The sequence below is a fragment of the Suncus etruscus genome, chromosome 3, assembly GCF_024139225.1.
Source record: "Suncus etruscus isolate mSunEtr1 chromosome 3, mSunEtr1.pri.cur, whole genome shotgun sequence".
Lineage (NCBI taxonomy): Eukaryota > Metazoa > Chordata > Mammalia > Eulipotyphla > Soricidae > Suncus > Suncus etruscus.
In genome coordinates, this window is record NC_064850.1 from 11,704,288 (window position 1) to 11,726,068 (window position 21,781).

Here is a 21,781-nt window from a genome sequence, read left to right on the forward strand (position 1 = left end):
TAAATGGTTCAATGTCTGGAGGCCAAGATGTGTTTAAAAAGAAGTCAAATATGTGCCAGGCTTGGTCTGGGGAACGTCTTCCTTAATGGATAAGAAGATGAGTAAACAATATGTAAGAGGACGCTTAAGGATATTTATGGAAAATGCTCTACCAAGAGGAGGAATCATGGACAAGAATACAGACAAAACAATGATCTCAGGGACCTCCAATGAGTAGGGGGGAAATGTAGTCAAAAGTACTTTGGGGGGTCAGAACACAATGGTAGGGTATTTGTCTTGCAGATTTCTGACCCAGGATAGACCTGGGTTTGATCCTCAGTGTCCCATATGGTCCCCAAGCCAGGAGCAATTTCTGAGCACATAGCCTGAGTATCACCCGGTGTGGCCCAAAGACAAACAAACAAAAAAAAGTACTTTGGGGTGCTGGAGTGACAATACAGCAAATAGGGTCCTTACCTTGCAGATGGCCTACCAGAGTCCCATCCCTGGCACCCCATAGGGTCCCTGAGCAGAGTCAAAAGTCATCCCTAAATAATTGGTTATTTGTAGGGGGTAGTTCACCCCCCACAAAAAAACCAACATCAAAAAGGGGAGGCATAAAACTTTGGTTTTAAATTCTAAACAAAGCTAGTTATTTAACCATGGGAAGAACGCAGTCTCAACTCCCAGAGGTAACGCCTGGACATCACTGCCAAACAGAGACAAGGGGTTAAAACATACATAGAAAAAGACATTCCCTTCAATTAAGAGGGAACAACTAAGTGACCCGTGTGTCCTCTCTGGTTTTGAGGACACCTGGGACCTGGGAAACTGCAGAGCACAGCAGGTGGGAGGTCCAGAAACATGTCTCTGAAGCCTGACTCTGCCACTAACCTTCACAAATCCAAGCCTCCCTCACCATCTCCTCAGCCAAATATGAAGAAAGCATAGTAGAACACTTCTGAGTCCATCAATGTACACATTTTACTGTTGTCTTTTTCTTGAAGCATTTGGATATTTTTAAAATAGTCGGTCAAAGCAGCTGTGGGAATTAACAGCCAACTATGCTCAAAGAAGTACCAGATTTTCGCTTTATAAAACTCACCTTACCATAAGATGCACATAGATTTTAGATGCTCTCCTCCCCTGCACTCAGGCTTAAGCTCCAGGTGGCATTTGCTCCATAAAATGCACTTTTTTTTTGGGGGGGTGTCTTATGGTACAAAAAATATAGCAGTTTCTTCACTTCCCCAAAAGAAGTAAAGGAGGGGAGGAATGATAGTACAGCAGGTAGGGCATTTGCCTTGCACACAGCTAGCAGCCAACCCAGTTATCTCATTAGTACCCCATATGTTCCTCCAAGCACCACCAAGAGTAATTACTGTGTCCAGAGCCAAGCATCTGAGCATCTCAGGGTGTGGCCCAAAAACAAAATCAAACAAAAAGAAAAAGAGTAACTAGGCTGACCTGACCACCAGATAACACCCGGATGTAGAAATGCCACCAGGAACCAGAGTCCAAACCTCTCTGCAGAGCTGAGTGTCACAGGTCTGATTGGGCCCTACTCAAGTTCAACTGCAAAGCAAACAGGAGCAGACACTTCCACTAAAGACAACCTGCTGCTCCACAGAACAGTGGGAAGAGGGATTAGCAATGATGCAGGGAGAGATGAGCGAGGCCAGAGAAGCACCTGTCTCAGGTAAAAATTTAAAGGGACAGGAGTAGTCAAAAATAAGTAATCCAGATAAGTAAAACAGAGTAATGCAATAATTTGGTTTTGTTTGGTTTTGGTTTGTGTACAAATCTAAGTCTCTGTTTATGGTTGTCCTGGAAGGAGGTAAAATGGAGGCACAGGCACACACACACACACACACTACAATGCCAATACACTTCTCCAGAGAAACACTGTGCAATCCCATAAACCCTTACCCCAAACATTGAGAATAAAGTTTTTAAGTACTTTTTTTTTGGGGGGGATTAGGGTCACAGCTGGTGGCACTCAGGGGTTCTCCTAACTATATGCTTAGAAATCGCTCTTGGATTGGGGAACTAAACGGGACCCTGAGGATCGAACCGAGGTCCGTCCTGGATCAGCCACATGCAAGGCAAACAAACGCCCTACTGTTGTGCTATTGCTCCAGCCCAGTTTTTTAAGTACTTTTTAAAAAAGTTTTTTAATTTAATAGATCAGGGCTTCTTTATTTCTTTGCTGGTATAAAGACATTTAAAATAGGCAAACAAAACACTAATAATAAGTCATAAAGAAATTTATTTTAAAACAACAGTAAAGGGGTCAGAGTGATAGCACAGTGTTAGGGCATTTGCCTTGCATACAGACGACCTGGAACGAACTCAGGTTTGGTCCCCTGAACCTGCCAGGAGTGATTTCTGAGCACAGAGCCAGGAGTAACCTTTGAGCACTGCCAGGTGTGGTCCGAAAGCAAACAAACAAACAAAAACAATAGTAAAAAGTAATGTATGGACCACAGAGATAGTACAGCAAGCACAGTGCTTGCCTTGCATTCTGCCAACCTAAGTTCAAGTCCCAGGTACCACGTATGGTTCTTGAACATTGTCAGGGAACATTCCTGACTACAGAGCCAGGGACAGATACTAAGCAGCAAGGAGTGTAGCCCCAAATGCACCCCAAAAGTGATGTGATCCACATAAAGTCATGACTCACAGTTTAAGAAGCTAGGATGGGGGCCAGAGAAATACTACAGTGGGCAGGGTACTTATCTTGCACGCAGCTGACATGGGTTTCATCCCCAGTACTCCTCATGCCCTACCAGGAGTAATCCTGTAAGCCCTGAGCACTGTAAGATGCAGCCAGATCTTTTCTTTCGTTATGTGCTACGCCATGTTTCTTATTTCAAGACCACGGCGTGTTTTTTGTTTGTTTGTGTTTGTTTTTAGTTTGTTTTGGTTTATTTTTTATCTGTTTTTTTGTGGTGCTTATCGTTATAGCTGGAGTCCTCACTGGATATTTGACACTTCTTTTGGTACTGGTGGAGTGTTTCAACTTCTTTTTCTCCTTCATTTCCCAAATCGATGATGAGAACCTCTAGAAGGATTCTGCCCATTTTCGGGGTATTAAACTCTTACCCCGGTTTATTTATTTTCTCTTTTTCAGGCAAAACCACGCAACTTGAACTAGCTACCCCTGCCCCTACTTAGAGGGGGAAATAAGGGAGGCATCAAGACCAAACTGATGCAAGACTACTAAGTAGTTGGTTAGAGACAGAGGGGACCACATATTCTAGCCGCCCTGGGGGTGAGGGAAGAGGAAATGGGAGGTAAGACAGAAACGGGGGAGTAGGGAGGACAATTTGGGGATGGGAATCCCCCCTGATTTTATGTAAATATGTACCTAAAATATTATTGTCAACAATATGTAAGCCACTATGATCAAAATAAAAATTATATTAAAAAAAAAATGAGCACATGGCAGAGACCCAGGGCAGACAGGGCCATGGAATAAAAGTAAACTGACTTCAATGAAAAAAAAAAAAAGATGCAGCCAGAAAATAACTTAAAAAGTGGCTAGGTCAGGGGCCAGAGAGATCGCACAGTAGTAGGGCATTTGCCTTGCACACAGCTGATCCAGGACAGACCTGGGTTCAATTTCTGGCATCCCATATGGTCCCCAGAGCATGCCAGGAGCAACTTCTGAGCACAGAGACAGGAGTAACCCTGAAGCATGGTCATGTGTGGCCCCCCCCAAAAAAAAATTTTTTTAATAAAGAAGTGGTTATGGGGCCAGAGAGATAGTACAGTGGTAGGGCGTTTGCCTTGCATACAGCCAACCCAGGACAGACCTGGGTTCGATTCCCGGCATCCCATATGGTCTCCAGAGCCTGCCAGGAGGAATTTCTGAGAGCAGAGACAGAAGTAACCCCTGTGTGACCCCCCAAAAAAATAAAATAAAATAATTTTCTTTAAAAAGCAGCTAGGATGTAGGGTACATCCATCAGATTGTAAAATCCTCACAGCATTTATGACTGAAACCCAAACACAATCATGTATGTAATCAAGGTGTTTAAATAAAAAAAAATATGCAAAAAAAAAAAATCCTCACAGCAGGGGCTACAGCAGAGCTTCTAGATTCCACTACTAGCCCAGCCTAGGTAGAGGGACACCCTGCAGAGAAAGTCCATCAATAGTCGCCTGTAAATTCAGGGCCAGTTTTGCCATAATTTGATGGTAAAATTACTTTTAGTTTGTGGCGGTTCTAGATTTTAAAACTACAGAGAAGGGCATAAAGGCCTTAATAGCATCACATTAGATCACTTAAAGAATGAGTGCAGCATAGTGGACCCAAAACATTTGTTATAAACTTCTGAAGAAAAGAGGGACAGGGACCGGAGAGATAGCGTGAAGACAGGGCATTTGCCTTGCATGCAGAGGGACAGTGGTTGGAATCCCAGCATCCCATATGGTCCCTGGAGCCTGCCAGGAGCGATTTCTGAGCATAGAGCCAGGAGTGACCCCTGAGCGCTGCCGAGTGTGACCCAAAAACCAAAAGAAAAGAAAAGAAAAGAGGGGGCCCGGAGAGATAGTACAGCGGCGTTTGCCTTGCAAGCAGCCTATCCAGGACCAAAGGTGGTTGGTTTGAATCCCGGTGTCCCCTATGGTCCCCCGTGCCTGCCAGGAGCTATTTCTGAGCAGACAGCCAGGAGTAACCCCTGAGCACCGCCAGGTGTGGCCCAAAAACCAAAAAAAAGAAAAAAGAAAAGAAAAGAGGGACAAACAGTGGAACTGTGAAGAAGTCCTGCAGAAGGCAATGTCTCAATATTGCTCAAGGCCAAAGTTGACTTACAATAGCATTTCCCCCCAGCCAGCCAACTAATATTATTAAAGCCCAACTGAGCATGAATCCTTGTGCAGAACCTTGAGAGATGCTAACAGAGACCAAACAAGGCCAGGAAAACCTTCAAATTCAGCGTGGACAAGTTTAAAAAGGCAAGCCTGAACGAAGACTGTAATAAATGATCATGTATCAAAACCTATTGTTGTTTTTGGTTTTGGACCACACCCAGTGGTGTTCAGGGGTTACTTCTGGCTCTACATTCAGAAATTGCTCCTGGCAGGCTTGGGACACCATAATAGATGCTGGGGGATTGAACCCAAGTCGTCAGCGTGCAAAGCAAATGCCCTGCCTGCTGTGCTGGCCCTGAAACCCACCTTTTAAAAGTACTGAAATTGAGAGGCCAGAGAGGTAGTGCGGTGGGTAAGGTACTTGCCTTGAATGCGGATGACCTGTGTTCAATCCCTGAAGCCCCATATTGTCCTCCAAGCTCCTTCAGGAGTGATTCCTGAGCACAGAGCCAGAAGTAAGCACTGAGTGCCAACAGCTGTGGCCATACAACAAAAACAAAAATAGTGAAGCTAAGGTTCAGAGAGGTCAAAGACCTTGCCAAAGTCAGCAACTGCTAAGCTTGTGGTACAGAGATAAGGATCTGGGTTTGTTACTACCCTTCACCACTGCATAAAAGTACACAGTTGCCAGTGGAGCCAAGAAATTAGAAGAGGAGTTAAACAATCCCAGCTGAAGGCAGAATGATAGAGCAGTGGGCAAGGCACTTGCCTCCAATGCGGCCAAAACCCAGGTTTGATTCCTGACACCTCGATATAGTCCAGCGAGACCACCAGGAGAGATCCCTGAGCACAGAGCTAGGAGTAAGCCCTAAGTATTAGATAGTCAGGTGTGGCCCCAAATCCAAAAATCAACAACAAAGAAAGATTCCAGCTGAAGTGCTTTTGGTCAACTCTATCTTCCCAACAAAGATAAACTGTGACTTTTTAAAAAGAACTGAGAGAGAAAGCAAGGCAGATGTGGGGGTGTAGGGGATTTCCAGGCAGGGAAACAATATGTAGTCTGGGGAAGGAATGTCCATGGCAGAGAGCTGGGCTGTGAATTGAAATCTGGTAAAGGGCATTGGAAGAAGCGGTTAGAAAAGCTGGCAAAGTCAATGGCCAGAAAGCATGAAAGCCAGGGTGGAGAAACTGTGATCACGTTTCTAATACATAAGTTGGCACGGCTGCCCAGCCCCCTGTGTAACAAGTTAGAGTGTGGGATTTGAAAGCGCAGTAACACTTTGAATCTGAGCTCTGGTGCTTCCATTTACGCATTATATAGATAATACAAGTGCCTTCCTCATGAGGAGTAAATAAAAAAGCATGTTTGCAGCACTTAAAATAGGAGCTCCTGTAAGTACTCCATAAATGTTAGTTGTTAATCTTTTTAATTAAGGGGCTAGGAATGTAGCCCAGGGTTAGAGCACTGGCCTTGAACCTTGGAGGCTCTGAGTTTGATCCCAGCAGTGAAAAAGAAGTCTAAAATTTTAGTTAAATATATGCACTCTAATCTTATATCCTCAACAGTTATATTCATACAACCATGGGGTTTCTTTGGATAGTTTGACTGAAAGGTTCAACCAGAAGTCTTCACAAAGGCACCTAGACATACAGGACTGATGCTTCCATGCTGGTAAGAGACAATGCCAGCACACATCCACTCAGCAGACCTGATGTCTAGCCCTGCAACTGGGAGGTCAAAGTGGATCAGCTTCTTCTCAAGAGACCTAAGACTTGTGACAAAGGACACACAGCTGGCTCCAAGCAGAACTGGGTGTAAGCCTGCATTTCCGGGATCAGTGAGCTAAAGGCTGTGTGACCGTTGTCTTAAATTAATGGAGGCTGTAAGCAAGAGGGTCTGGTCAAAGATCAAAGCAGGACTTGTTCAAGAGGGTGACGTGGACAGATAGACAGAAGGACTAGGGCCAAAGCAGACTGGAACAAAATAATTTACTCTTTTCAATTTATCTGAGATTAATCCCAGCTGGGTGGGGCTGGGGTGTGGGGTGTGTATGAGAGAGAGGGGCTGAATCTTTGAGAATCCATAAATACAGACATAAAAGAATCAGGATGTGGTACCTGCCAGGTCCAGGAAGCCAGCATGCACCAACAGACATGCTGCTAGAAGAGACTTGTCTTGCCCTGGCCAGCACAGTGACAAAGGACTAAATAAATTAAAACCTAAATGGAGTCTGTGTGTGTGTGTGTGTGTGTGTGTTAAAGTGACCAGAAGACCTTCTCCTATCCAAGCAAGGCCTAGAACATTATGAGTGTAAGACTTTATTCAAGGGCAGGTAATGAACTCATTCAACTAAATAAACATACAAGACAACAGGAAACCAAAGTAAGTTACTTTATGAGAACATCCCAATTAGTCATGTTTCTTTATACTCATTAAAAACATAGCTATTAAAGTAAAATGTTTATCTCTGTACTACTAAAATCATATTTCATATTCCCAATGGCATGGTAAGCACTATTAGAAATAATTGGTATCGGGTCATAAATAAGGAGCTAAGGGGAAGAAATAAGGTTAGCAGGGCCAGAAGAGATTGGTTTGGTGAGTTCAGTGGGAATTCACTCATTTATTCTTTAACCTTCTCACTATGATGAAATGAAAACAGATGGGAAATAGAACCAAAGGTTCTTTGGACATATAGCTTTGTTCCCGGGGAAATCCAGGGATTTCCAGAAATGGAATGCTGTGGTTCCTTGATTCCTAGAGGGGCTGAACTTGTGGTATGGCTTTCCCCTTCAAGGCAACATCAGAGGCATAATGTCACTCACAGAGCATCACCTGAAAAATAGAAAACACTCCTGGTCCTGAGTCCTGAGGAAATTGTAAATTGAACCAGGTGCTGGATCCTGCCTAGTGAAGAATATGTAGCATGCCAGTGGGTGACTTGCTGTTGCCTTCACTTGAGGACAGTTGATTTTGGTTTTTTGTTTTGTTTTCTCTTTTGGAGGACACACCCAGTGGCTATGTCCTGGCTCTGCACTCAGAAATTACTCCTGGCAGGCTCAGGAGACCATATGGGATGCCAGGGATTGAACCCAGGTCAGCCATGTGCAAGGCATATGCCATGCCTGCTGTGCTATCGCTCCAGCCCCACATGGGGACAGTTGGAAGAGGAGTGGAGTGTGACATTTATGTTCACATGATACAAGGGTGTTCTCTGAAAATTAGGAGATGGTAAGTATTAGAGTGAATAGACACCACCCTCAACTGTCCTATTTAAACAAAGAAGAAATGATCACATAATACCCCTTCACAAAAAGGGACTTTAGTCCCGCTCTGACTTTGCCTCTTAACTTCCTAGGAAATGCCTTTCTCCTTCAATCCAATTTCTACTCTCCAAGCTCTGACTTTCCAACCAGCTAAATGACTTTCTGAGAAAGGATCATATTATCCAGACTTTACTGACTCATCTAGCATTGTTGCTGGAAGAGTTTTATTTATCCCCAATTTTTTATTTCACAAATAAGGGAATCAAAGTTCAAGTAGTCATCTGATCTTCTCAGAGTCACTTAGCTGAAGCAAGGACTCTAGTCTCTGACCCCGAGCATGATGCTCCGCTATGTGTCATCATTCTCACCCAAAGTGGGAGACAGACCACACTCAACATTCTTCCATGAGTTTCTCAAAGAAGTAGAGAAGTCTGAGAGTTGGAGCAAACAAGAATGAAAGAGAAAAGAATCATGTCAACAGAAAGGAATTCTATATGAATCAAAAATTAGATGCCACAAATACTATCTGAGAACACGATCATTTTTACTATGGTTTACTATACATTTATTTACTATATATTTACTATACTTTACGGAGTAAACTGGGGACCACAGAATTTTGATGCGGTCTCCACAGATGGATTATAATAATGGGCAAGGGACACGAAGAGGATGACTGGAGTTAAGAATGTGCAAAAAATACACTGCTGTGGGGCTAGACATGTATGCTGATTTTTGTGTTGCACCCCTGAAACTTACAAGTTATAATACAAAATTATTTTAATCTATTGATAAAGCTATGATTAATACAGTGGATTTGCAGGCAGAAAAATGCTCCCACAGAGACTGTTATGCAAAAGAAAAATGGGGCTTTCCATCAAATTGAAATGGGGTTGATGAGACACAGTGCTATGCCAACAGAAAGTCTGTTCTCTTACAGCAACTCCCAGGCCATCTGGTCTACTTTGCCCAATGCAGAGAACTGACCTCTCTCTCCTCCAAATATTCGTGGGATGTTGTTTTTCCAAATAGGAATTTACAACCCCTATTAACTAGCTATGCTTACTCCATCCCAACTCTCCTGCTTATATCTTAATTAATAGTGCCTCCACTTTCACCTTCTGCCCAATATTTGTTCCATCTCCAGATTCAGGGCCACAAAAATAACAGAATCCGACAGATCTCTGAACAAATCTCAGTTTGCATATTGAATATCTGATAACCTGTGCATTCACTTTATCTTTTTTTTTTTCAGAGTTTCAGTTTTTCTAGTTGTGAAACACATGTAGTTATGTGTACTATCTCAGGCCAAAAAGAGAGTACAAGGGTGAAGGCATGAGTCTTCCATGCAGCTAACCATGGTTCAGTTTCTGGTATTACACAATCTACATTGCATTACCAGATGCAGCCCTGAAGGTCCCCTGAACACCTCTAGATATGGCTCTAGGGACCCCTGAAAATTGCCAGGGTTACCCAGATACTCCCCAGCAATACAAGGCCCGAGCAGCATCCATCCTCAGCCTGTATTGGCTGAGGCTCCTGAATACCACTGTGAGGCAAGAAATAATAATAATTACTTAATTAACAAAAAGAATAGGTCCAAGGCTGGAGTAATAGTACAACAGGTAAGGTGCTTGTCTTTCAGCCAATTATCTTGGGTTTGATCCCTAACATATATATGGTCCCCCAAGCACTGCCAGGAGTAATTTCTGAGTGCAGAACCAGAAGTGATCCCTGAGCATTGCTGGGTTTGTTCCAAAACACAAAAATAAGAATAGCTATTGCTGTGAGAGGAAGACATATGCCCAATGCCTGGCATACACGACAGTTACCATTGTTATTACTACTCTGACCACTGAATCCAGCTGAAGCTCCATTTGTGGCAAGTCAGATGAGTTTTTCAAGGTCAAACAAGAGTCAGGAAGAGATCCCAGATTTTCTCATTCTGGAAACCTCTGCAAATCACCAGCTCCTACACAAACATCACGGCCCAATGACATAGGAATCTGAGAATCTAATTACATCCAAGTACCACGGATGATTAATAAGCACTTCTCATATATTAGAAACTGTACGAATTATATGAAAACTTCAAGGAATTTACAAGTAAGAAGGTCATCTCTTAGTGTCAGACAAAAGAATACAATAACAAAAAAAAATATCTGGAGTAACTGCTTGTGTTGTTCACTGGTAATATTTCTTGTCCATAATTGTTTTTTTTAAGTAGATAAAACACTCTGGCTTTAAAAATATATATTGGCAACAAGAAGGAGGGAATTCCTAGGAATTAAGAAAAATAGGGACTTGCCAAGGACAACAGTACTAAAGGGAATGAGACTTTTTGGTGATCTAAAAGGAACATCCCTTCACTGCTATGAGAAAAGGCAGTTACTGTTGATAAGGTGGGTTTCTAGTTTGCACCAGAGCTGTTTGCTCTAATGACTACAAACAAGGAAACCATAGAGCCCAAGGAAGTACATTTGATCTTGAGGCATTAATCACCCTTCATAGGAGGAAAGAATCTTCTCTTTGTGGCCCTTCAATCTCTTTCTTGGCTGGCATCCCTCACTCCTCAGGGCTGGTGTCAAGGCTTTATAAAAACTCAGGGTGAATGACCTCTCTAGTGGAAATAGACCATTCCAGAAAGTCATTTGACAGAGGTGCCCCTTCAATACTCAGAGGAAACAAGAAATGAATGAACCAGCTAGAAGGCATTTCTCATTCATAACCAACTTTGGAAGAAGTCAGAGGGACTAAACCAGTATACTGTCTGTGAAGGTCTTCTGAAGTGGTGAGGAATAGCAGAAAGTGTGCTCTTTTGGATTAGCCTTCTTATGGTAAGTTAGGACTCGACAATGCAAGTCATTTGTTTATTTATTTATTTATTTATTTATTTTGAACAGTACTACTTCTAGATCAGAAGGTTCCCAAACTGATTTTGGTGTGTAGCCCCTTAAAAAAAATGAAATCAGCCATTCCCCCTTGGAAATTGCCCTCTTTAGGCAAAATGTCTCCCAGTTGCACCCAAGGTTATACCACCTCCCCTGAGCCGCCATAGTTCCAGTGTCTTTTGGGGTTGGGGCAAGGGGCTGTACTGCCCATTTTGGAAAAGACTGTTCCAGAATATGAAAGAGCAGGAAGGAGCTATGCAAGAGCCCAGGTCTTGACCATGGCGACTATCTGCCCTAGTTTCAAGATGCCATTCTTTCTACAATGCCAGCCACACTTGACTCCAAGTGCCCCGAAAACATATCACACTACTTGTTGAGGAGTCATCAGAGGAACGAATGAAAGGGAACTAGAATCTCAAATTTAGGCATTGGCAAGGATTTTGGTTACTCAAGTTGCCACACTGGATTGTGACTGACCCAAAGAGGGAAGCACCCACAGACTTGTGTCAAGTTACTTTTCAGAACCAGCTTCTGAAGGAGCAAGGGTTCATATCATTTTGTGACTCCCCAACCCATAAAAATTTTACCTAGGGACATGGGCAGAGGTGAGTGTGACAAATGTGAATTCAGGGAAAGAAGCAAAAACCCTCCATCTGGAAGATAAGACAGATTACTTATTCTCATTCTTCTCTTCTCCCTGTGGATATGTGTTGCACTTCTTTTTCAGAGCTGGAGACTTAGAACAATAGGCAAAGAGCTTGCCTTGCATGCAGCCAATCCAAATTCAATCCCCAGCACTCCATCTGCCTGCCCCCCCCCCCTTCCTAACACTACCAAGAATGATTCCTGAGAGCAGAGTCAGGAATAAGCACTGAGCACAGCTCGGTGTGGCTCCAAAATAAACAAAAAGCTCTTCCTTTTCCGTGAATACAAAAGCATCCCATAAGCTTAAATTTGGAGGCAAATATACACCTTATTTTGGTTTGTTTTGAAACCACATCTGGTAGAACTCAAGGGTTTCTCCTGCCTGAGCTCAGGAATCAATCCTGCTCTGAAGATCACATAGGATGCCAGGGATAGAATCCACGCTGGGCACATGCAAGGCAAGCAAGCACCCAGCTCTCAATACTATCACACCAGCCTACAAATATACATCTAAGGACCAGAGCGATAGCACAGCTATAGGGTGTTTACCTGGCAAGCTGCAAACCCAGGATGGACCTGGGTTCAATCCCCAGCAGCCCCTATGGTCCCCTGAGCCTGCCAAGGCAATTTTTGAGCACAGAGCCAGGAGTAACTCCTGAGACCACTGAGTGTGGCCCAAAAAGCAAACAAAGTACATCTGAAACAAAACACATGAACTTAACATTGCAACGTTATTTCATCATGAGAAAAAGTAAGACCTACAGGCCTCCTCTAATTTAGGCATGCACCTACTCTCTTTTTGCAAGAAAGGAAAACTTCACACACACACCACACCGATGTGATATTGCAATGCGACTCAGTTTCCCTCAGGAGTAAACAATCAAGTGTGCAGCTGCCCTCCCCTCGCTAGAAAACGCAGCTTACATTTATTTTTCAAGTACAACATCTCCAAATCCAGAAGACCTCGCCAAAAAGACTGAGTTTCTTCCTGCTCAGAGCATCAGAATTCTTTCCTACATGTCCTCCTTAACCAGGTGCAACCACAAAGAGCGCTGAGGGTTTGCCAAGTCAAAATTATCCACACAATGGAGCCTGGGGAGATGGCTCAAAGGAGACCAGGGTTCGATCCCTGGCACCGCAGGGTCCCCTGGGCACCGCCAAGGGTGACCCCCAGACACCGCAGGGAGTATCGGCCCTGAGCACCATCAGGTAAAATTATCCACACCTTAAGAGGCAGGTTCCTATCAATAAATAATAAATAAGCCAAGAGGCCTTGTCTATAAATTCGGGGAAAGGGAGGAGGGAGAAAATGGAAAGGATACAAATTTGTAAGCCGCAGGGCTGTGAAGGGTTCGAGTTCCCTCCCTCAAGGACAGCCAGATCTGATAAGACCTGGGAGCTTTACTTTACCGTCCTTGTCCGGGTCTCAACTTTAACACCAGAGAACCCAAGATGATAAAAGACCCTGCTCGAGCTTGGAGGGTGACTGTCACCCATGTAGTGGCTGGACACAGTCCCCAGGGCACTTCACTGCTGCTGACAGCCTTTCTGACGCAAACTACTTTTCCTTTTGTTTTAGGGGGTTGGATTGTTGAGGGTGGCTTCTGGGTTTCTTGAGGGGGGTGTTGTTGCTCGATTGTGGGTGCCAAACCCAGCGGTACGCAGGAGGCTACTCCCAGCTCAGTGCTCAGAGATCATTCCCAGTAGTGTCTCAGATTTGGTTGCTCAAGGAGCCCTACAGTGGTAGGAATTCAGACACCCAGTATGCAAAGCCTGCTCTCAGGCTCACTGAGCCATCTCCCCATTCCTCAAAATTACTTTTCAAACGAACCCCTGCGCTATCTCAAAAGCTGTCGTCTCCCCTTCTTTTTATTTTATTTTTGGATTTTGGGGTCACACCCAGAAACACTCAGTGGTTACTCCTGGCTCTGTGCTCAGAAATTGCTCCTGACAGGCTCAGGGGACCATATGGGGTGCCGGAAATAGAACCCGGTTGGTCCAGCGTCAGCCACATGCATTTACCACTGTGCTATCGCTCCGGCCCCCTTCCCCTTGCTTTTAAATGGCACCTTTCTCTTTAGAACCAACAAGTAAATTCCACACAAGTTAAGTAAACACAGCATAATGTTCCCTAGTTCTATGAACTTCTCCCACTCAAGGACCTGACACTCTTAAGTAGAGTTCTAGATGTAAAAGGCATCTGCCCTCCTCCCTTTGTGGAGGAAGTTAGAGGGGTTTCTTGTTCTCCTCTTACAGAGAATATGAGAGGAACAGTTCATGGAAAAAAAAAGTCCCTTCTCTCTCCATTTAGGAGTAGGGAGGTCAAAGGTCTGTATCATTCTCAGGGCTAAATAAATAGCTCATGATAAGGCCCCTGGGCTGGGCCCTGACTGTTTAGATAGAGCAAAAGGTCCCAGGAAGAGCAGGTGCTTCTGGTTTAACACCTGCGCAGGGCTTCGGCTATTCTAAATAAACAGCATAGGGGGCTTCACATTCTCCTGTTGCCCTCGACTCATTCTGGAATCATCTTCAGTCCTGTAACTGTTTGTAATCAAATCCAAGCAAAGTCCATTCATTTACCCCCAAGAATCAAATACAGGGACTGGTGCAATAGCACAGCAGATAGGGTTTTTGCCTTGCATCTGACCAAGGTTCAATTCCCAGCATCCCACATAGTCCCCTAAGCCTGCCAGAAGTAATACTGAGTGCAGAGCCAGGAGTAACCCCTGAGCGTTGCCGGGTGTCCCACCCCCCCAAAAAAAAATCAGATACATGAGTCGGTCTATCTCCCACTGTGACCAATTACCCCTCTCTGTGCCCACAGAGAAAGCCTGGGAGAGAAGGTCCCTGCCACATCTTGGCCCAGCCTGCCAGGCAAGCCTACCCACCTCCATCACTGGTTATCATGAGTTCAGGCAGGAGGGTACCCCAGGCAGCTCAGGCGCCTCATTCTCCCCTGCCAGGCTTTCTGGCTCCACAGTCCAACAGATGTGGCTCTGCCTTGCCATCCTGCAGGAGCTGGAAAGTATGTGCTATGTACAAGGGACTATGTGCAAACCAGCAGGGAACTGAAGGTACCAGGTTTCCAGAGACACAGGAGCTAGAAGACTTAGAATCCTAGAAAGATCCATCACTTCCAGGGCATCAGTCAGCTGTTCTGTGGACACCCCACACACACCCCACCTTCCTGAGAAAGCCCAGGATCTCCATCCTGACCCAGTAAGAAGCCAGAGAGCCAACTAGCCCTTTCACCACCCAGGAGAATTGGTGAGCAGAAGCCCCAAGGTTACCCTGGCAGGCAGGCAGGCAGGCAGGCAGGCAGGCAGGCAAGCGCTCCCCGACTCCGGCTCTCCCTCTGGGAGGGTGAGAGGCTGCAGGAGAACAACCTGCCAGCCAGCCTGTAGTCCTCTGCACCTGAAGAGACTAAACAGACCCTGGGAAAAGCCATCGAGGAAGGCGGAGACCCGGTCCCAGGAAGGGAGGAAGGGAAGGAAGAGGGTCCCTTTGCCTGTGCAGAGAAAGAGGGGAAGGAAGTGGCCTGCCCGGGCCTGGAGGCGGCTTGTAACGGTCCACCCTCCCCTCCCCATCCCTGCACCGGTCCTGCAGCAACCCCTGGAGGATCGAGCTCGGGGAAGGGCAGAAGGCGGCCCAGGGGTTCCCCTAAGGTCCCCTGGCCAGGCTCAACTCAACTCAACTCAACCCTGGTGGTGCAGAGGACACCTAAGGGTGTCTGTCCCCCATCCCTTCGGAGCACCCCAGGGGAGGAAGCGGGATGCCCTTTTCCAGGGATGGGAAAGTCCCCGAATGCCATGCCAACTCAGGAGGGTGGTGGGTTCCTACTCCTGCGCCCCAACATGCCACCCAGCCTGGAAGGGGGGATGCCCTCCAACTCTCCAGAGGTGGGGTGTCAATAGGGTACCAAGCCAAGCTCTTCCTCTAGATCCCCTGTTTCATCCTATTTATTGCATCTCCCCAAATTCCCTTTTGTCTCGGGAGGGGGAAAGTTGCCAGCGAGTCCCCCTCAAAAAAAATAATAATAATAATAACCCAACAACACACCCCCCTGGGCGCACATCCCCCTGCAAGGGACTCCCTGGAGCACCGGGCCGAAAGCGAAAGCAGCGAAGAAGAAGCCGGCGGGGTCGGGCCGGGCCCGGTTCCCCCCACCCCAAAAGCGGTGCCCAGCGCGCCCGGGAGCCCGGGAGCTTGCCCGGGGGGCCCCTAGCTCCGGGCGGGCAGGCCTCGATCGTGCATCGGGGGCACCTACCGCACCGCTGCGGAGCCGGATCTGGAGCGGGAGGGGTGCACGGCTGGGCCGGCTGCCCGGGGGGGCGCAGGTGCGGCCAGGAGCGCCCCTGGGCCCGGCCCGAATGGCTCGTTGCAATCCTCTGCCTTCTGTCCGCCCCGGTGCAGGGAGAGAACCAGCCGCCGCCTGCTCCCCGCCCCCACTTGGGGCGCTCGGGCTCCCCCCCGCGCCGGCAGCCCGGCAGCCCAGCCCTGGTCCCGCACGCTGTGTCTGCAACCCCGGGGCTGCGGGGCTGGGTTGTATTTGGGGGGTGGTTGGTGGTAGTGGGGTTGTAGGGGGGCTGCAGCCGCCGCTGCCCGCGCCCCCCCACCCCCGGCTGCGCCCCGGAGCTCACCCCCCGAGGACGCTTGCAAACTGCACATGCTCGCGTCTGACAGGCGCGCGGCCCGGCTTAACTCCTTGCTCGCCCGTCCGCCCGCCCGCCCTCCTGCCCATCCGCTGGGTCTCCCGATCCCGTTAGACAGCGCAGCAGGGTGCATTGCAGCTGAAAGTTGGTCCCCGAGTGGTCAGGGTGCTTGCCTGCCTGCCTGCCTGCCTGCCTGCCTGCCTGCCTGCCTGCCTGCCTGGAGCGCAGGCTGAGCCCTGGAGCTCAGAGGCGCAGGTGGCCGCTGCTGCATGCAGGGCACGGCTGCTGGGCCCTCTTGTCCACCCCTCTGCCCCGGCACCCTCGCCTTGTATTGGAGGTGTCCGCAGTAGCACATTCCCCCGAACCCATACACACATATTTACAACCCCCCAACCCCTCACACACACACACACACACACACACACACACACTTGCAGCTTGGGGTTGTGGGGAATGTATGTACAACCTCCACTGTGCAGGCCCCAGCAACCTTTGGGTCAAGGGCTGCTGCAGATCCGATATGAGCCCGCTGTTGTGTTCCATGCAGTTCATGCATTGAAACAGGATGGAGGGACATTTGTATGAATCCACTTCCCAGGTGGAGAAACTGAGGTCTATGGTAGCTAAGGATTGGGCTAAGACAAGGCCTGATCCTTCGTGTCTCTCTCTCTCTCCCCCTCTCTTTCTGTCTCTCTCTGTTTCTCTCTCTGTCTCTCTCTCTCACACACACACACTTGCAGCTTTCTCTGTCTCTGTCTCTCTGTCTCTGTCTCTCTGTCTCTGTCTCTCTCTCTCTCTCTCTCTCTCTCTCTCTCACACACACACACACACACACACACACACACACACACACACTTCCTGCTTGGGGTCGTGGGGGATTGTGCGCACAACATCCGCTGTGTCCACTATGCAGGCTCCAGGCAACCTTAGGGTCAAGGGCTACATAGCCTGCTGCTGCAGATCCGATATAAAAATGAGACCGCGGTTGTGTTCCATGCAGTTCATTGAAACAGCATGGAGGGACATTTGTATGAACCCACCTCCCAGGTGGAGATACTGAGGCCTATCGTAGCTAAGGAATTGGCCTAAGGCAAGGCCTGACCCTTCGTGACGTACACACCCCCATTTGCTGTATAGGACCGAGCTTAAACACAAGAAGTTTTTTCTGAGCTCAGCCATCAGAGTTGTCTGTTATAACAGTGCTGTCACCTGATAAAATCTGAAGATTCTGGAATCCTGTAGAGGGAAGTCAGCAGCAAAGGGCTCTGGCTTGAGTTGGGTTCAACAGTTTGAACCTGGGATCCTGCAAAAAAGGGTGAGGAGGATAGGATCCTCCTCGAATGCCACGTCTGGATCTTGGCACCAGTACAGCAGCCAAGAGGACAGAGCCTGAGTTACTTTAGAAAGCCCTTTATTGGTGCCCTTTGGGTTTTTTGTTTTGTTTTGTTTTGTTTTTTTGGGGGGGCACACTCAGCAGTGCTCAGGGCTTGCTTACTCCTGACTCAGAGATCATTTCCTGGTGAGCTCAGAGGACCTATGGGATGCCAGGGATTGAAGTGGATCCACACTGGCCCAATGGGTGGGGTTCGTTTTTGTAAAGAACCCCCTTTTTAGTACATACACAGACCTGAGTACCATGGTCTGCCTAATGTGAGAGATCTGATGATCTCTGGAGGGAGAAGGAAGGGTACATGGGGAGAGATAAAAGGACACTGCGGGTAACCCCTGTTTATCTCATGCCCCACTTACCAACAGCCCTCAGAGGACCCTCACAGGCCTTGTGGTGCAGAAAAGATCCCAGTTTCATCCACTTTGTCTTGCCCCACTCTGGAAGAAAAGTGGGACTGCTCATCTCCTATCTTTATCTCCCCTGGATTTCCAAACGGGGCCCTGGAGCCTCCAGGAACTTCTGTCCCTGTGTCCAAATCCCAAAAGCACACCTACACTAGGGACAGGTTGGGGCAGTGTGGCTCACTATTCTAAGCCTCTCCCAGACACAAGTCCTTGGACAGACTGCCCCTTCAAAGAAGCAGAGAGTTGAGTTCCTGGAGCCCAACACGCATAATAGTCATGTGATGTTAGTAGCGGGGAACTAAGATGGCCTCCCTCTCCATAAACTGGAGAGGGAACCAGGCTATCACCCTTCAGGAGTAGATTGTGCTGCCCCTGGGCCATAGCAGGTGAACTCACTGTTCCACTGTAGGCTTTCTAGAAGGCCAAGTGTTTTCTTTTGAGGTAAGGCTGGGAAAGAGGAATGGAGTTGGGTGTAGAAGTAGGTATGAGGAAACTGTCAGAGAGGCAGGAAATGGCCTGCAGCCAAGCTCCCACTGAAGAGGAGGGCCGTGCCCCTTGTACAAAGCAGGTCTGATGCTGGGCCTCTGGCTGGCATCTGGCAGGGCTTCCTTCTGGCTCTGGGAGGCAGCATTGCTCAGAGCAAAGGACCCTGGGTCGGAAAGGTAGATCTGAAGTCCCGGAATGGTGTCCACCAGGCACAGCAGGTACAAAGCCTAACTCATACAACCATTTTAACACCCACAAAAAATATTTTCGATTTGGACCGGAGAGATAGCACAGCGGTAGGGCGTTTGCCTTGCAAGTGGCTGACCCAGGACCAATGGTGGTTCGAATCTCAGCATTCCATTTGGTCCTCCGTGCCTGCCCGGAGCGATTTCTGAGAAGAGAGACAGGAGTAACCCCTGAGGGCTGCTGAGTGTGGCCCAAAACAAAACAAAACAAAACAAAACAAAACAAAATAAAATAAAATAAAATTATTTGTAAGGTAATACAACAGCCCTAAACAAAGGTGTTCCCTCAACTTCCTTTTTCCCTAAATCTCTTCTTTTGGTATATAAAATCCCACCTGATTACAAGTCCTCCCCTCACCCTGATGGGTTTGGTTCTAGAGAATAAAGAGAGCAATTCTGGCTTTGGGGAGGCAGAGAGAGGCATGAAGGTAAAGCAGACTGACTCCAATGAATCTTTAACTCACTGGCTTGGTATTATTTCTCCACTGCTACCCTGCGTCATCAGACCCATCCACCTAAGGGGCTAGAAAAATGGTGCCTGGGGCAATCTCCCCACTTGTGGATTTTTATTTTGATTTTACAATCATTCTTTTGAAATCAAAGGCAAAAATAAACTTTGGGGTCAAAGCAAATGTTTCCATATGAGCATTTTCATCCTGAATCCAGAAGTTATAACCTAAAAGTGAAGGCACCAAGTAAGAAAATCAGAAATCTGTGAGCTTCAGGAAACGATAAGGAACATCTAATTTCTACTTTTTTGGGCGGGGAGATCCATTCCCAGTGATGCTCAGGGGTTATAACTGGCTCTGCACTCGGTAATTATTCTTGGTGGTGTTCATATGGGGACCCATCTGAGATGCCAGAAATCAAACCCAGGTCAGGAGCATGCAAAGCAAGTTCCTTCTCCAGTTCTGTGTGTCTCCCCTGCCCTGTGCCCCAACTTCTGTTTTTATCTAGCATAATTGTACTGAATTCTATGAGCCTGTAGTCCTTATTTATAAGGTAGGAATAATTTCTTCCTAATAAATTTTATTAATGACTTTTCTTGATATTCCTTTTTGAGCAAAACAAACTTTTTTTCTTATGATCACACCCAGCAGTACTCAAGGCTTATTCTGGTCATCTACCTAAATCCCTCTCTTTCCATATTTGAAATTCTGAATTTATTCTGAACCTTTGGAGAACACATGATTTAGAGAACAGACAGGTTCTCATTAATAGTTACCAGATTCATTATCGAAGTTAAACAAAACAGTTAAACTGTGATTCCTATGAAATTATGTCATTGGACTGAGTTTCTAGCTGACTCATAAGGCCAGGACTTCTGGTGCTGCATAAAGGTATATAGGAAACTATGAAAGGAAAGAGAAGTGGTATACATGAAATGTAGCTCTTATTTTTGAATTTTTAAAAAGCCAATATTATGCATTTTTGAAATTAATTTTCTGTGCTCAAGGATCTCTCCTGGAAGGTTCAGGAGACCATTTGAAGTAGCAGGGATCAAACCCAGATCAGTCTGACAAGCGACCCACCCACAGTACTATCACTCTGGCCCACAAGAAAACTATTTTTCTCCTCCACTTAATAGTGTAGAAGCCCAGTCTAAAGACAGTCATATGGTTTGGTCAAAATCATATTTGCCAGTAAAGTCAAAAGACAGTTTAAACACAGGTTTTTTTTTTTTTTTTTTGGCTTCTATCCAAAGTCTTTTCTATCCATATCTAGAAAATTTCAAATAAGATTGGGTTGTGTATAGGACAAAACAGTTGACTGCTGGTGAAGTTAATCTAAAAAGAGCATGTGATTAGGGTGCTTGCTGACCGGGTTTGATCCCTAGCATCTCATATTGTCTTCTGAGCCTACAAGGAGTAATTTCTTTTTCTTTTTCTTTCTTTTTTTTTTTTTTTTTTTTTTTTGGTTTTTGGGTTGGCGGTGCTCAGGGGTTACTCTTGGCTGTCTGCTCAGAAATAGCTCCTGGCAGGCACAGGGGACCATATGGGACACCGGGATTCGAACCAACCACCTTAGGTTCTGGATCGGCTGATTGCAAGGCAAGCACCGCTGTGCTATCTCTCCGGGCCCTTGTTTTTGTTTTTTCGGTCACACCCGGCAGTGCTCAGGAGTCACTCCTGGCTCTATGCTCAGAAATTGCTCCTGGCAGGCTCGGGGGACCAAATGGGAATTCAAATCACCATCCTTCTGCATGCAATGCAAATGCCCTACCTCCATGCTATCTCTCCGGCCTCTACAAGGAGTAATTTCTGAGTGCAGAGCCAGGAGTAACCAGAGTGCCACTGGGTGTGGTCCAAAAACAAACAAACAAACAAAAACAGAAAGTCCAGAGTGTAACTTTATTTTTTATAATATTTTTATTCAAATACCATAATTACAAACATGTTGATAGTTGGGTTTTAGTTATAAAACAAAAACAAAAACAAAACACATGGGGCCGGAGAGATAGCATGGAGGTAAGGCGTTTGCCTTTCATGCAGGAGGTCATCGGTTCAAATCCCGGCGCCCCATATGGTCCCCCGTGCCTGCCAGGAGCAATTTCTGAGCCTGGAGCCAGGAATAACCCCTGAGCACTGCTGGGTGTGACCCAAAAATCACAAAAAAAAAAAAAAAAAAACACTTCCTTTCACCAGTGCAACATTCTCACCACCATCTCACTCCTTTCTCATCCCCTGCCTGTCTTCAAGAAAGGCATTCTACTTCTCTCACTCACTACCATTGTCATGTTAGTTGTTCGTGTAGTTCTTTCTCTAACTGAACTGACCACTCTTTGTGGTAAGCCTCATCGTGGGCCGGTCCTTCCAGCCCTCATCGCTATTGTCTCTGGGTATTTATTATTGCCATACTGTCTTTCATTTTTCTTAAATCCCACAGATGAGTGAGACCTGTTTTTTTTTTCACCCAAAGAATGTGGAGACACATACGCAGTGTGGGAGTGGGTAGGCAGGGTGGTCTTGGGTGAAAACAGGCACAGTGAGAGCAGTTTTAATGA

At 46.5% G+C, this 21,781-nt stretch overlaps 1 protein-coding gene across 3 annotated transcripts in view; it reads right to left on the minus strand.

Moving 5' to 3' along the window:
• The window catches only part of TMEM229B (transmembrane protein 229B), a 49,688-nt gene extending 33,720 nt beyond the window's left edge, over window positions 1-15,968 (minus strand). For all 3 annotated transcript variants that reach the window (XR_007493839.1, XM_049770508.1, XM_049770506.1), the window contains exon 1: window positions 15,868-15,968. The gene's annotated coding sequence lies outside the window, so the exon portion shown is untranslated. The remainder of the gene's footprint in view (window positions 1-15,867) is intronic.
• Between the last annotated feature and the right edge of the window lie 5,813 nt (window positions 15,969-21,781).